At 39.1% G+C, this 15,570-nt stretch overlaps 1 pseudogene; it reads left to right on the forward strand.

Moving 5' to 3' along the window:
- Positions 1-13,111: 13,111 nt before the first annotated feature.
- Positions 13,112-14,086, forward strand: LOC110596204 (annotated as a pseudogene).
- The last annotated feature ends 1,484 nt before the right edge of the window (positions 14,087-15,570 follow it).

Genomic DNA, 15,570 nt, shown 5'->3' on the forward strand with positions numbered 1-15,570 from the left:
GACATTGCTTATACAGCTATTTTTAATTTTTAATTTTTAATCTGTCAGTCACACATCTTAATCTCTTTAGGGTTCATCACTGGCAACTTATTTTGTCTGTTTTGGTGAGATCACGATTCCCTTGATCTTGCTGCTTGTAAATGTCCATCAGTGTCTGCACATTGTTGAATTGTGTAGTTATTTTAAGCTTTGAAGTCTGACTTCATTGTGCCCATCATTTCAGTGAGTCTGTTCAGATATCTAAGTAGACTGATGTTAGAAAGTTTGCTGCCGTCGCAGCACTAGAGGAAACCCTACGTCTAGGTTCACATGTGTCTCATCTCATGAGGGCTGTGGACTTGGCAGGGCACTATGAACCAAACTTATCTGGGGAAAATCCGAGAGGGCACCCTTCTTGGGAAAGCTGGCCAGGGACCTGTGTATGGAAGCCTATCTCATTGGCTTAGATGTGTGTACATTTCCCAGAAGTTGCCTACACGTTTGTTGCAAATCCCCAACAGAAGCAAGAAGAACTGGAGCCAAGACTGAGCCTCATAAAATCTGCTGTGGGATGGAGACCAGTGAGCCCACCCAGTGGTTCAGGTATGTGAATTTCCCAGCAGTTTCTTATACAAGTGTGGCAATTTCTTTATTGCAGTAAGAAGGGATGGAGATAAGGTTGGACCCCTTAAAATCTTATGCAAGGTAAAAGCTGGTGACCTCCCACAGTGGCTCAAAGGTGCATTTTTCCTCGCAGTTTTATGTATACTCAGGGCAGTTCCCTTATGGCAATAGTAGAGTTTGAAGTGGATACTAGGCCTCCTCAGAATCTGCAGTGGCCCAGGCACGTATGCTTCCTGGCAGTTTTCTGCATGGGCAAGACAGTTTCCTGCCTGCAGCCAAAAGGGCCAGAGCCGAGTCTGGGCCCCCTTAGAATTCACTATGAAAGTAAGGATAATGAGTCTACCTCAGTAATTTCCCACACAGGTAGAAAATGCTCCCTGACTGCAGCAAGAGGGGTTGGAGCTGACACTACATCTCCACAGAGTAGGGGCACATTGGAGGCAAAATTAGACAATCTGCTTCGGGATGGAAACTGGTAGGCCTGTCACAGAGTCTCAGATGGATAAGTAATTCCTGGGTTGCAAAATATGGTTGAGTCTTTCTTTGGGTTCTTGTGCAAGCAGTTATGAGCTGGAACCATAGCTGAGGGGGCTGAATCTGAGTTACAAGATAACTTTTAGTTCTGCTGCCTAGACCATTGTTGGCAGGTAGACAAACTTTTCTGCCAAGGCACTAGTGTGCATGATTACTCCTGAACCTCTTAGCAGATAGTTTTATTTGCAGATTCAAGGACAAGCAGGACTTTAGACTTGTCCTTTAGAAAATTGGGTTGTTTCTGGGTTTGAAGCCAGCAACGTGATCGATGAGTCTAATACCTGGATGCCAGTTTGCACTCTAAAAATGTCCTTCCTAAGTTTGGGGCTGCACCAGAGTTTCACAACCTTCTACCTGAATCCCAAAACTCCTGCAGAGAGACTGTTACCTGTATATGGGTACAGTATTCTTGTTGTATGGAAGTTATAAGTTGGTGACCTCCTATTTCACCATATTCATGATGTCTTATCTTTTTTTTTCTTTCCATAAATGTAGTTTAATCACTTAATTCTGACAGAACAACAGGTACATAGAAAGTAAGGAATTGAAATCCTCCACTATACTTTTCCAACATATAGCCATAAAAGACGTACAAACTGTGCCCTTTTTGGTTTTCCCCAGGAAAATTTGATTCAGGGTGTCCTGCCAAGTTCACTGCCTTCATGAGACTCACGTGAACCTACATTTAGGGCTTCCTCTAGTGCTGAGACTGCAGCAGTCAAAGATTCTGATATCAGTCTACTTAGGTATCTGAATAAGCTCAATAAAATGACTGGCACAAATAAAGCCAGACTGCAAAGATTAGAATAACTGCACGTGATTCAACAATGTGCAGACACTGATGTACATTTATAAGCAGCAAGAACAAGGGAATCGTGATCTCACCAAAACAGACAAAATAAGATGACACTGATGAAACTTAAAGAGGTTAAGATGTGTGTCTGACAGATAAAAATTCAAAATGCATAATAGCTGTGTAGGCTGACCACGTGCAGAAGATTAAAACAAGACCCCTACCTGTCACCATACACAAAAGTCAATTCTAAATGGATCAAAGACCTAAACGTAAAACCTCAAACTATATATAAGATTCTTAGAAAATTCAGGGGACACTGTTATGGAAATTGGGACTGGCCACCAATTCCTGATCAAAACCCCAATTCCCCATGTCATAAGAGATAAGATAGGTAAGTGGGACTTCATTAAGCTGATAAGCTTCTGCAAAGCCAAAGAAACCATCGAAAGAGCACAGAGACAGCCCAAAGATTGGGAACAAATATTTGTCAATTGTATTTCTGACAAAGGACTAACATCTAGGATCTATAAGAAACTCAAATGTGCTGGAAAGAAAAAAACAAACATCCCCATTACAAAGTGAGCAAAATATATGAATAGACACTTCTTAAAGGAAGACAATACGAGAAACCAACAGATACATGAAAAAATGCAAATCTTCACTAGTCATCAAAGAATTGCAAATTAAAACTACACTGAGATACCACCTAACTCCAGTCAGGATGGCCATCATCAATAACTCAAAAAACAACAGATGCTGGAGAGGATGCAGTGAAAAGGGAACACCTCTACATGTAAACTAGCACAGTCTTTGTGAAAAACAGTGTGGCGATTCCTAAGAGATCTAAAAATCAACCTTCCATATAACCCTGCAATCCCCTAAAAAGAATATACCTAGAGGAACTCAAATTGCTCTATAAAAAAAGATACTTGCACACATATGTTTATCACAGCATTGTTCATAGTAGCAAGAACATGGAACCAACTGTGTTGCCCATCAAAAGAGGACTGGATGAAACAATGTGGTACATATACATGATGGAATATTATGCAACCATAAAGAAGGACAAAATATGAACTTCACAGCAACCTGAGTGGACTTAGAGTCTATAATGCTGAGTGAGATTTCATAGAAACAAAGAACTGAGTATCACATGTTCCTACTCACAAGCAGACCTCGAACAACTATTGTAATACTATAAGAAAAGGATTGGCAGTAGCAGGAAACTGCCAGGGGTTGGGGAGTGGGGTGAGGTAAGATTGGCAGTAGTGGGTATCTGCCGGGGGGGGGGCACAACTCATCAACAAGGGTACCTGCATAATGAACATTTGTATACCTAACCCTGAATTGTATACCACATCTTTAAAATAAAAAATTGAAAGAGAAAATGAAAAGCAAACAAAAAAACAAGGGTAAATGCATAATGAACATTTGTATACCTATCCCTGAATTGTACCCTACATCTTTAAAATTAAAAAAAAAAATAAAAAACTAGAAACCAAAACCAAAACCAAAACAGCTGTATAAGCAATGTCACAGGGTGCGATGTAACACATTACCCAGTAGCAATAACTGAATAACTGGACAAATGGAATCTTGTTCACTCCTTCTCCCTGTACAGCTTCCTTATTATCCCTCTGTTACCCTCGCCTTTTCTTCAAAATGTGCATGTTTGTGTACACACACACACACACGCACACACACACACACACACACACAAACTATACACAAAGGGTATTTTTAATTATCTCAGCCAGCAACTTATCACAGGGCCCAACATTAAGATTGATTCTTATAATTTTGACATAAGTTACTTGTTTAAAACTACAACTTTACAAAGTTTTTAAAACGACCAAACTTTTCCCCAAACATTTTTGAATTACTGAATAAATTATATGTCCATTACCAGACCAATTGTGAGAAAAAATTTCTCCAAATTATCTTTAGGAAAAGGTGTAGGATCAGTTTCCAGTTTGGTGCAAAAGTGGTTTGTTGAACTTTAAAAAGAAAAAAGGCTTCAGATGGTATCAGAGTAGTCACCTCATGAGACGTCTAGATAAACTTATCACATTTTGCCTTTAAATTGACTATGTTCAATGGTTATACCAGCACCTTTTCATGACTTTCAGAGCTGAAGAAAAAACTCAGCAGCAGCAGAACTAAAATCTTTGTAGATATCCTGGTTAAATGATTGGTTATTTTGGGAATGCTTTCTTCCTGTTTCTAGGAAAAAATGAAATACCAAAGAAGTGAAAGACCTTTAACAATGAAAACTGCAAACCACTGCTCAAAGAAATCTAAGAGAACACAAACAAATGGAAAAGTATTCCATGCTAATGGACTGGAAGAATCAACATTGTTAAGATATCCATCCGACCGAAGGCAATCTACAGATTTAACACAGTACCTATTAAATTGCCAACATCATTCTTCTCAGACCTGGGAATGACAATACAGAAATTCATTTGGAAGCATAAAAGACCATGAATAGCCAAAACAATCTTTAACAAAAGAAACAAAGTGAGAGGTATCACACTTCCAGACTTCAAACTGCTATAAAGCTACAATAATCAAAACAGTCTGGTACTGGCATATAGACTAATGGAACAGAATAGAGATTCTGGAAACAAAACCTTAATTCCTCAGCCAACTCATCTTTGACAAAGCCTCTACCAACAACCACTGGGGAGATGAGAACCTCTTTAGTAAATGGTGCTGGGAAAACTGGTTGACTACATGCAGAAAACTGAAACAAGATCCCTACCTATCACCATACACAAAAATCAACTCTAAATGGATCAAAGACTGAAATGTAAAATTGCAAGCTATAAGAATCCTAGAAGAAAATGTAGGAAACACCCTTACAGAAATTGGAATAGGCAACCAAGTCCTGACCAACTCTCTAAAAGTGAATGCTGTAAAAGATAAGATAGACAAGTGCGACCTCATCAAACTGAAAAGCTTCTGCAAAGCAAAAGAAACCATCAAGCGAGTGAGGAGACAGCCCACGGAATGGGAAAACATATTTGCCAGCTGTATATCTGACAAAGACCTAACATCTAGGATCTACAAGAAATGCAAACATACCGAAAGGAAAAAACAAAACAAACAACCCTATTTAAAAATGGGCAAAATATATGAATAGACGTGTTTCAGAAGAATACATATGAGTAGCCAACAGATACATGAAAAAATGCTCAGTCTCGCTAATCATCAAAGAAATGCAAATTAAAACCACACTGAGGTACCACTTAACTCCAGTCAGGATGGCCATCATCAGTAACTAAGAAAACAAGAGATGCTGGAGAAGATGTGGGGAAAAGGGAACACTTTTAACTGTTGGTGGGAATGCAAACTGGTACAACCTCTGTGGAAAACTGTGTGGCGATTTAAAAAAAATCTGAAAATAGACCTTCCATATGACCCAGCAATCCCTCTTCTGGGAATATACCCAGAGGAACTCAAATCACTCTACCATAAAGATACCTGCACACGCGTGTTTAATGCAGTATTATTCGCAATAGCAAAAACATGGAACCCACCGTGCTGCCCATCAAAAGTGGATCAGATAAATAAAATGTGATACATTTACATGATGGAATATTAGGCAGCTATAAAGAAAAACAAAATTATAACTTTGCAGTAAATTTTGATGGAATTAGAGTCTATAATACTCAGTGATTTACAACAGAAAAAAATCTGAGTACCACATGTACTCACTCACAAGTGGACCTTGAACATTTATCAGAATACCATAAGAAAGGGATTTGCAGTAGTGGGACACTGCCTGGGGGGGGGAGCCCATAACATCAATAAGGGTACCCACACTTTACCTGTAAGATGACCACATATGTACCTAACCCTCATTTGTACCCCACATTTTAAAAATAAAAAATTGAAAAAAATAAAAATGTTTTGAATTCTTATCTGGCAATTCAAAAATTTCTTTCTTTTTTTTTAGTATCCATTGCTGAATAATGACTGTGTTCTTTAGTGAGTGTCATAACACATTGTTTTGTTATACTCTGATATATGCAGAACCTTTTTTTTTTGAGTTGAAGTCTCACTCTGCCACCCAGACTGGAGTGCAGTGGCCGCTCCCGGCCACCGCAGCCTCGACCTGCTGGGCTCCGGCGATCCTTCCGCCTCAGCCTTCCAAGTAGCCGGAATTACAGGCACGCGCTACCACAGCCGGCTGATTTTTTGATTTATTGTAGAGATGAGGTCTCGCTGCCCAGGCGGGTCTCGAACCTGTGGGCTCAGGCAATCCACTCACCTCAGCCTCCCAAAGGCGCGGGATTACAGGCTGAGCCACCGAGCCTGGTTTATGCAGAACCATTTGGCTTTGCTGATATATGCAGAACCATTTGGCTTTTATATGAAGTTTTCACAACTGGATGCATACAGTTGTGAAAACATCATATAAATACCATAGTTATATATAGCCTGTGTGTGATTGCTTTCTCAAATGCTGGTTGTAGTAGCAGTGTACCAGCTGGGTGAGCAGAATTATGACCTCCTAAGTATTAGACTGATGCATAAGCTTGTAGCATTTGTTTTTGGCATGGCAGCACTATGGTGTCGGGAGTTTATCATTTGTCATTTGGAGTGACTATGTTGTGCTTGTGAATATGCCTTGCATTTTGCAGACTTGAAGAAAGTTAGTGCCATTCGTGGGTTAAAGGATATGGAGTATCAAGTGAAAAAAACTGAACACTTCTGACATATTTTTCTGTTTGAGTTTAACAGAGAAGTGAGAGCAGCAGAGGCGACTCTAAACATTTGGGCCATGTATGGGAAAATGCCATCATGGAAAGTATGGCAAGAAAATGATTTTGTTGTTTCAAAGAGAACCACTTTGATCTGAGTGATTTTGCACATTCACGAAGACCACTGGGCTTTGATGAAGACCATTTAAACACTTCATGATGATCCACCTCAGTCAACTTGAGAATTGGTAAATGTGAGGAACTGTGACCAGTCAATCATTGTGCGACATTTACACTCCACTGGCAAGCAAAAAACCAAACCCAAACAACGGTTATAAACTTATGCATCAATCCAATAGTAAGCATATGGGTGATAATAGCTGTGGACCTGGTATGAAGCTTGTCTCATTCCCAAGTGCTGTGCTCTTGTGTTGGAAGATGTTGTAATGGCCAATGGGTAGTACTTACAAGTACGAATCAGTCGTGGTGGTAGCAGAGGGATTAATGGGAAGAGTACTTGTTCAATGGGAAAAGTACTTGAGTGTGCTAAGTAATGGGTTGGGCCACGTTTCAGGTCCTGTGCTCTGCCTTGGAAGTGGAGGCACGAGGGCTGGCAAAGACAAAAACTAAGTGGGGCTGGACGAGGCAGGCCCATGCTGGGACTCTCTAAGGCACAAGTACTGGTTTTGATGGGGTTGGGGGGAAGGTACTCAGGCTCTTGGAGATACATCCAGGTGAGGAGCAGAGCAACTGCTGCCTCACTAAAAGTTCAGCCTGGGGAAAGAAGGTAAGCTTGGCTCTATAGGCAAACAAGTAGGTGGGAGACCTGCTTTGCTCTCTTGCTCCAGAACTGATGGAACTGCCTACCATAGCCTGCCTTTTGCAGTGAGTAAGGACAGTTAGATCACTCATGTGCAATTTCCTTTCAGTCTGCAAAAGTACTCCAGGATGTAAAACTTGTCACCTGAGTCAAAATCATACCCCTTAGAAATGTATCCTCTGCTTTGGTCTTGTGAGGGCAAAAGCCCAATTCCTATGCCTGGCTAAAGCTCAAGCTATACTTATTTCTACCTTCGTGTTACAGAGGTCCCTCCCTCACTCAAGACCAGATCGCCAAGAGACTTTCTAAATTAATAGCTGGCAGGATCTCGTGCAGCTTGCTATGAGCCAGGATTGGGTATGGCATTCTTCTAGTTTCACCTAGGTGTTGAGCATGCATGGAATACTTTCCAGAGCTGTTCTTTCTCACTCTCTTGGTTAATCCCCAAGTTATATCCAGGGCTTAGGAGGTTCAAGGTGCTCCCCTGTGACCTGAACTGAGGGTTACCCAGTGGAAATGTGTATTGTGGTGATACTTTTCCTTTCCTATACTGGGGATTCACTTATGGTATTCAGCAAGACCCCACCATATAGGCTGCTGCCTTCTATTTTTTCCCCCCAGTATCTGAAATTTTCCTTTATTTGTCTCTTTAATTTTCATGTTTCTTTTTGAATAAAAGTCCACAATATGTATCGCTACACACTATTATGTTATTTCCAAGAAGGTGAAGCTCACTGGAAAGAACCTCTCTTCCACCATCTTGGAAACCTGAGTTAATGTTTTCTTCTAAAATTTTTCTCTACCTTCTTGTCATAAATTCGTTAATATAGTTGCTGCCTCCTCCTTTATTTTTGGGTCTGACATAAGTTAATTAACACATTGTTTTACCCTGTTACTTTTGGCTTTGTTAAACCTTTTCTTCATGTAGTTGTTTGTGATATAGTCTACTTGTTTCTTATCTCACTTACCCAATAATCAAACTGACCCCATTGTTGTTGGCCATGATATAATCTAATGGTCAACACCAGAGTTACGTTAATAATTATCCCCTTTTGCATATGTTTTATTTAAATCAGTCATTACACAACTCTTACAGAAGGCCTAAAAGATGATGGTCATGGTATCACAGGCTTTCTCTTTCTCACTTTCAAATTGCTCATTGATCATCAAATCTGAACTTCCTAGCAAATTTCTGTAATCTTGCCTAACCCCTCTGGAACCCATGAGTAATTTACTTCATTTTATTTAATTTTATGCATTTTGACTTCCCTTCCTCATTTTGTCTCACCTAGCACATACACCTAAACCTAACTCCCTCACTCTTCTGGTCAAAGCACTTCTAGAGAGTGGCTATCTTGGCTTATGGCCAGTCTCAATGGAGAGACATCAATATAAAATTGGAGTGGGGACCCCACACAGTAATAGAAGTCACAACACTTCTGCGTATATTCAAGAAAAGAGAACACAGGTAATTTTAAAAAATAAATCAGAGAAATGATTATTATGAGCAAATAGGACACAAGAAATAAAGAAGGAAACACACTTGGTTGACATTGTATACCTGTATTTCTTTTTTAAAATTTTATTTTATTTTATATTACCTTACCTAATAGACTATAGAATGATGAGAACACGTAATGCCAGGTTGCAGGGGCCAGAGGATAGAAGAATGTAAGATGACTGTCTAATGCTATAAAGTTTCCTTTTGGAGTGATGAAAATGTTTTGGATTTAAATAGTGATGATAATGGCACAACACTGCAAATGTATTAAATGCCAACAGATCGCACACATTAATTGGTTAAGCCAGTGACTTTTATGTTTGTAATTTTTACCTTAATTATTATCCCCCCCCCAAAAAACAGGTTACTGACCAGATTTCACCCAGAAGTGATAGTTTGTCAGCCCTTAACTTATATCGTAAATTTAATTCCTTCATTTAAAATAGTAAACGGTGTTTATTCCTTTATACTAGAAAGAAGTCTTGTTATAAAAATACTACACAACTATATAAACAATAAAATTATTGTGGAAATTTTTCTGTAAGCGGCACTTGCCTATATATGCAGTTGTATTTGGTACTTTGCTGTATTAATGAATTTATCCTTTTAACAATCCCATAAGGTATATAATGCCATTATGACCATTGTTATTCATTGATGAAGAAGCTGAGGCATAGAAAGGTTAAGTAACTTGCCCAAGTCCACATCAATCTGTAGTGGTTTTTCAGAGATTTGAACCAAGGTCATCAGGGTCAAGAGTGTCAACTTTCAACCAATATGCTATGCTGACTCTTTTCTGGGTTACAATTATTTTCAAAATGTAACATTTATAGTTTTCATTCATCTAGCCATACATTATTGGAATTTTATTACAATTGTATAATTTAAAATATGTAGAAATATCAGTACCACTGCATAATAATTGCCCTCAAATATGGACCCTTAATCATTTAATTATCATTTCTCACAGTCTAGGTGTTGGCTGGGATCAGGTGGATCTTGAAGTTTATAAGGTGGTCACTTTTCTATGATGCCTGGAGCTGTAATTATCTGAAGATCATTCACTCACATACCTGGTGATTGGCATCAAGAGAAACAGGAAAAAGACAGAGAGAGAATATATTACCTTTTCTAACTGAGTCTTGGAAGTTAAGCTGCATCACTTCCACTGCATCCTGTTTGTTGGGACAGCCACAGGGTTGCATCCTAAGAATTATATATATTTTCCAATTTGTTTCTTCTGTTTTTAAAAAAAGTTTAAGTACATATATTATATTTATTTCAGAGGCTTCTTTTTGTGCTTTATTTATTTATTTTATTATTTTATTTTTTTTGAGTTGGAGTCTCACTCTGTCGCCCAGACTGGAGTGCAGTGGCCACTCCCGGCCACCGCAGCCTCGACCTGCTGGGCTCCAGCGATCCTTCCGCCTCAGACTTTCATGTAGCTGGAACTACAGGCGCGCGCTACCACGCCCGGCTAACTTTTTAAAATTTATTGTAGAGATGAGGTCTCGCCAAGTTGCCCAGGCAGGTCTCGAACCCACGGGCTCAGGCAATTCACTCACCTCATCCTCCCAAAGTGCAGGATTACAGGCTGAGCCACTGAGCCCGGCTTGTGTTTTTTTTTAATAGGTGAATTTTACTTGTTTGTTTTTTAATTTTAAAGATGTGGGGTAAAATTCAGGGTTAGTTATACAACTGCTCATTATGTAGGTTCCCTTATTGATGAGACATGCCCCTCCTCCCCTGGCAGATTCCCACTACTGCCAATCCTGCCTCTACTCCTTTTGTGTTGTTTTTATTGAACTTTTTAAAATTTAGCAATATGACTCAGAGAGTATTCGATAATACTGATTGTAATCTACCTGTTCCTAATAATGACTACATTCATAGATTTATTCAGAGTACATATATTTATGACTGATAGCCATTAAGTGTAGGAGGAATCATCCTGTCCATGCATGTGCTCAAGTGCAAGGATTTTGGCATGACCAATTTCTAGATATAGAACTTCTGAACCAAACAGTATATTCAAATTTAATTTGAAAGTGTTATTTCCTCAAATATCATTTTCTCAGGTTTTCATAGGTTGAAAATCGTTTCAAAGACAATAATTTATTGACATTTTTATATTCTTAAGAATCAGTGACTTGGCCATCTTTTATATATCACTGTCCATTTTTATTTTGAATTACCTGTTTATATTCTCCAACAATTTTAATATTGAAATGTATATCTTTTTGATTGGGAATTTGTAGTAGTTCTCAATATACCATGAATACCAGTCTTTTTAAATGTGTATTGCAAAAAAAGGTTTGAAGCAAATTAATCAGGTTTATATGCATAATAAAACAACATTATCAACTATGGCATTGCATTATTTCTGTATTTCTTTATATGTGTATCAATTACTGGGTATCTTGTATGGCAGTAGTATCTTGTATGACCAGAAGAGTGAGGGAGTTAGGTTTAGGTGTATGTGCTAGGTGAGACAAAATGAGGAAGGGAAGTCAAAATGGCAGTTTTTATAATTTCCCTAGAATCAAAATTTAATTTTTTAAAATCATGACTTAGGCTGGAGAATATTTTTTGTGAAACTTCAATGATGGTAAGACTTCTTACCAATAAAGACAACTAGGTTTTTGACAGCCTGGACCACTTTGATCATAAAGTGCTTTCCTGATGTGTAGATTAAACAAGGACCTTAGAAATCACTGTGGTTTGATTGAACTAATTTCTGTACATTTTATGTAATTTTTATATTTTGCATTGTTATTAATTATGGTGAGTTATAGTGTGCTTAGGTTAAAAAATTATCTTATTTTCAGTCATGTCAAAAGTTTTAATGTTTCCATATTAAGATTATGAGAGGGATGGAACAGCACTCTTTTGCGTGGAAAAAAATGAGACATGGCCATCTAAAGTAAGGTTATGTAGAATAATAATCATTATTTTAAAGTACCTTTACAAATATATTGATTTCTACAACCTATCTGTTAAGTAGTTAAGTGATTTTGCGTCTTATTGTGAAGGAAATGGGCATATATACATGCATGTATGTTTAGAGAGATTTAAAATTCACTAGGTCCCTTTGGAGATCTATGCTATATTTTCCTAGATGTGAATATCTTATGTATATTTTCCTATATTAGCACAACTAAAATTGAGACCTTACATCTATTATCAAGGGCTGAAAATGATAATAGAATTATTCTGGAACATTTTATAAAATGACCTTAAAAAAAGAAAACTGGTTTGTGAAACCAAAGACTTTGTAAAATAGATCACTTTTGCAGTGGGAAGCAGATAGAAGTTGCTATATTTATAACTCCACATATGTTTCACTGAGAGATAAATTAATCTCTGATAAGGTAGATGTATTTCTACATCTTTTAGTGATGCTGAAGCTAGATTCACCATAAAAGTTAAACAGCACTATTGGTATCACAAAATCAAAAGTAAGAGTGAGACGTTTTATACAATTTAATTATTGAACAATTTATTTAATGGTAGTTAAAAAAACAAAATTCTGCTAAAAATGAAGTCAAAATATCCTGATGCATTAAGTGAACCTCTTATTCTTTTTGTGTCCATGTACAATGTGTGATACATAGGTAAGTTCATTAAGTTTTTGTATTACTTCTGAATTTCAATAATACATTTCAATATGAAAACATATGTTTTTTGGGGGGGGAGGGTTGGAGTCTCACTCTGTCGCCCAGACTGGAGTGCAGTGGCCACTCCCGGCCACTGCAGCCTCGACTTGCTGGACTCCGGTGATCCTTCTGCCTCAGCCTTCCAAGTAGCTGGAACTACAGGTGCGCGCTGCCACACCCGGCTAATTTTTTTTTTTTTTTATTGTAGAGATGAGGTCTCGCCAAGTTGCCCCGGCGGGTCTTGAACACACAGGCTCAGGCAATCCACTCACCTCAGCCTCCCAAAGCGCGTGATTACAGGCTGAGCCACGGAGCCCGGCTAACATATGTTTTTATAATATTTTTATTTTTCCTAGTTTTGAAATCACTAACATGGAATCTTTCTCTTAAATAGGTACTCAGAGGTGCATTGTGGGAAGCATCTCATTGTTCACGGTCAAGCCACCCACGTGATGAGAATATAACTTAAATGAAAAGGGCTGCATTTCGAAGATGTCATGGGATCTAGAAAGCTTGGAAGGGGTGGGAAGAAGCTGTGTGCAATTTTTGACAGGAATCAGCATTAACAAGACCTCAGTGGTTCACTGCTGTTGAGTGGGCGCAGGCAGTGCGGTTCCTCCAGCAGGAACTAGAACTCTCATCTCTAGGGTCAAATAAACATAGAGAGGCTCCTCTCTTCCCTACGTGTTGGGCATGCACATATTCAGTAGCTGCAGGCCTGGAAAGATGGTGAGCAAGAGCAAAGAGAAATCCCTTTGGTTCCAGAAAATCTCCTGAAAAAGTGAAAGGCTTTTCAAGCTCTCAAAGCCACCCAGGCAAAGCAGTCACCTTTGGCAAGGAAAGAGCAGAGAAAAGGAAAAGGGCTCAAGTTTAAGCGATTGGAATTGTTCCTATATGATTCCTGGCGGCAGAAACGTGATAGCGTGCGTTTCAGAAGACTAGAAGTGAAACCTCATGCCTTGGAATTGCCGGATAAACATAACTTGGCCTTTGTTGTACACATCCAAAGGATTGATGGGGTGAGTTCCCTGGTGCAGAGGACTATTCCAAGACTTGACCTGAAGAAAATTTTCGGTGGTACCTTTGTCAAAGTCAACCCCCAGAGCCTAAAAAACGTTGCGTGTTGTGGAATCTTATGTGATCTGAGAATTTCCAAATCTGAAGTCTATTTGGGAACTCATCTTGAAATGTGGACAAGCCAAAGTCAAGAATAAGACCATTCCTTTGACAGACAACACAGTGATTGAGGAGCACCGGGGGACGTTTGGTGTCATTTGCTTGGAAGACTTCTTTCATGAAATTGCCTTCCCGGGAAAGCATTTCCAGGAGATCTCATGGTTCTTGTGCCCTTGCCAATTCTTGGCAGCCGGTCATGCTACCAAAAATAGAGTAGACTTCGTCAAGGAGATGGGATCACCTGGCTATTGGGGTGAACACATCAATCAAGTGATCAGACAGCTGAACTAGATCCAGAATATCTGAAAGCACAGTGCATTGAAGCACATGTTTTTGTTTTTTGGAATTGTTATCAAGTATCTTCAGAGAAGATTATTTGGGGCTCTTTCTTCAAAAACTGGAAGGAAAGGGTCAGGGAAAAGACAGGTTATGTTCATGGCAGACACCTCTTATCACAGTCCAGTTCCAAGGAAAAATTCCAGTGTTCTCCATGTTGGCTGCCACTGCCTCTGGAATCAATATATGCCATGCAGGAAGTAGTCTCACTTTATCACATCTTCTATCCTGAGGTTCAGTATTGGTGAATGAATAAAGCAAGCATGTGTACAAGACTCCCCAAGACTCCTGCAGCAATGAACCAAGCCCAGGTGCATACTTGAATCTGGGGGTCCCTCTGGCCTTGCTTTGAAAAAACTGGAAATACAATTAGGAACAAGAGCACAAAAACAACTGCTTAATTGTCCCTTCTCTGAGTCCATGTTCCATTTTCAGTAATGACTTTGAGAGCTTTCACACTTTGCTGACTCTAAATCCTTTTCTCTAGCTCAGGATTTGAGAGTGAAAGACTCCACCAGGAAAACATACATGCATTCAAAATTTTGCTTGCAGTTTTAGGGTGATCATACCCTTCTCAGAGGCCTATGTACCTTATGTGAGGAAGTCCTTTTTCTTGTCAGATCACCCAGGTCCTGCTCTTGCTAGTTTCTGGTTGCATGTCTTGTGGAAGTCATAAGCTTACCAAGACAGCTTTTCCCCTTTATGGTGCAGATTGTGTTGCTCCTGCACCATCTGTAACTCTGGGAAATGCCCATCATTTTCTCCCTGGGCTTCAGGATGGATTTTATCCTGGTTTCTCTGAAGATCAGCCCTCCTCATAAAACTCATATCTGGAAGGAGTGAACGATTTTCTTGGTTTGGCATGGATACAGTTAGCACTGTATGACTTTTTAAGGCCCCAATTAGGCAGCTTAATTGATCTTCAAATCTTCTGTACTCCAGAGCTATTGCCCTTTGTCTTGTTGGTACAGATGTAGTAGACCAGCAACAGGGCTTCTGGGGACGTTGATACCGTTTGTATTTTTCGCCAATGTTCATCCCTGAGTGGGCCTTCCCTCTACTTACCTCTCTTAGTTGCCTCAGCTTTCCATCTGAGCAATTGGTAAGGATGTGCCAGGCCTAAATTAAACTTGAAAACATGATTGACCATTGTGTTCCCTGATCCTTTCAGATCAGCTTTGCAATTTTGACTCAAGGGGCTCTCAAGTACAGCTATGAAATTAAGTTAGAGGTATTACAGTGCCTTAAAATGTGCCAGGTTATGAGATAATTAATTAGGTTGGTTGACCGGAGTTAACCTGTCAAGGATAGATGTTACTCATACTGTAAAGCATTGTGAAATAAGATTACTTTAAAATGATGTATCACAAAGTCTAAGGAAAAAAGCAGTTGTGAGTATGAAAGTCTAGGTCTTATATCCCAGCTGTCTTATACTAAAT

The sequence above is a fragment of the Carlito syrichta genome, unplaced genomic scaffold (genome assembly GCF_000164805.1).
Source record: "Carlito syrichta isolate Samal-C Ts95f unplaced genomic scaffold, Tarsius_syrichta-2.0.1 Scaffold307184, whole genome shotgun sequence".
In the NCBI taxonomy this organism is placed as follows: domain Eukaryota; kingdom Metazoa; phylum Chordata; class Mammalia; order Primates; family Tarsiidae; genus Carlito; species Carlito syrichta.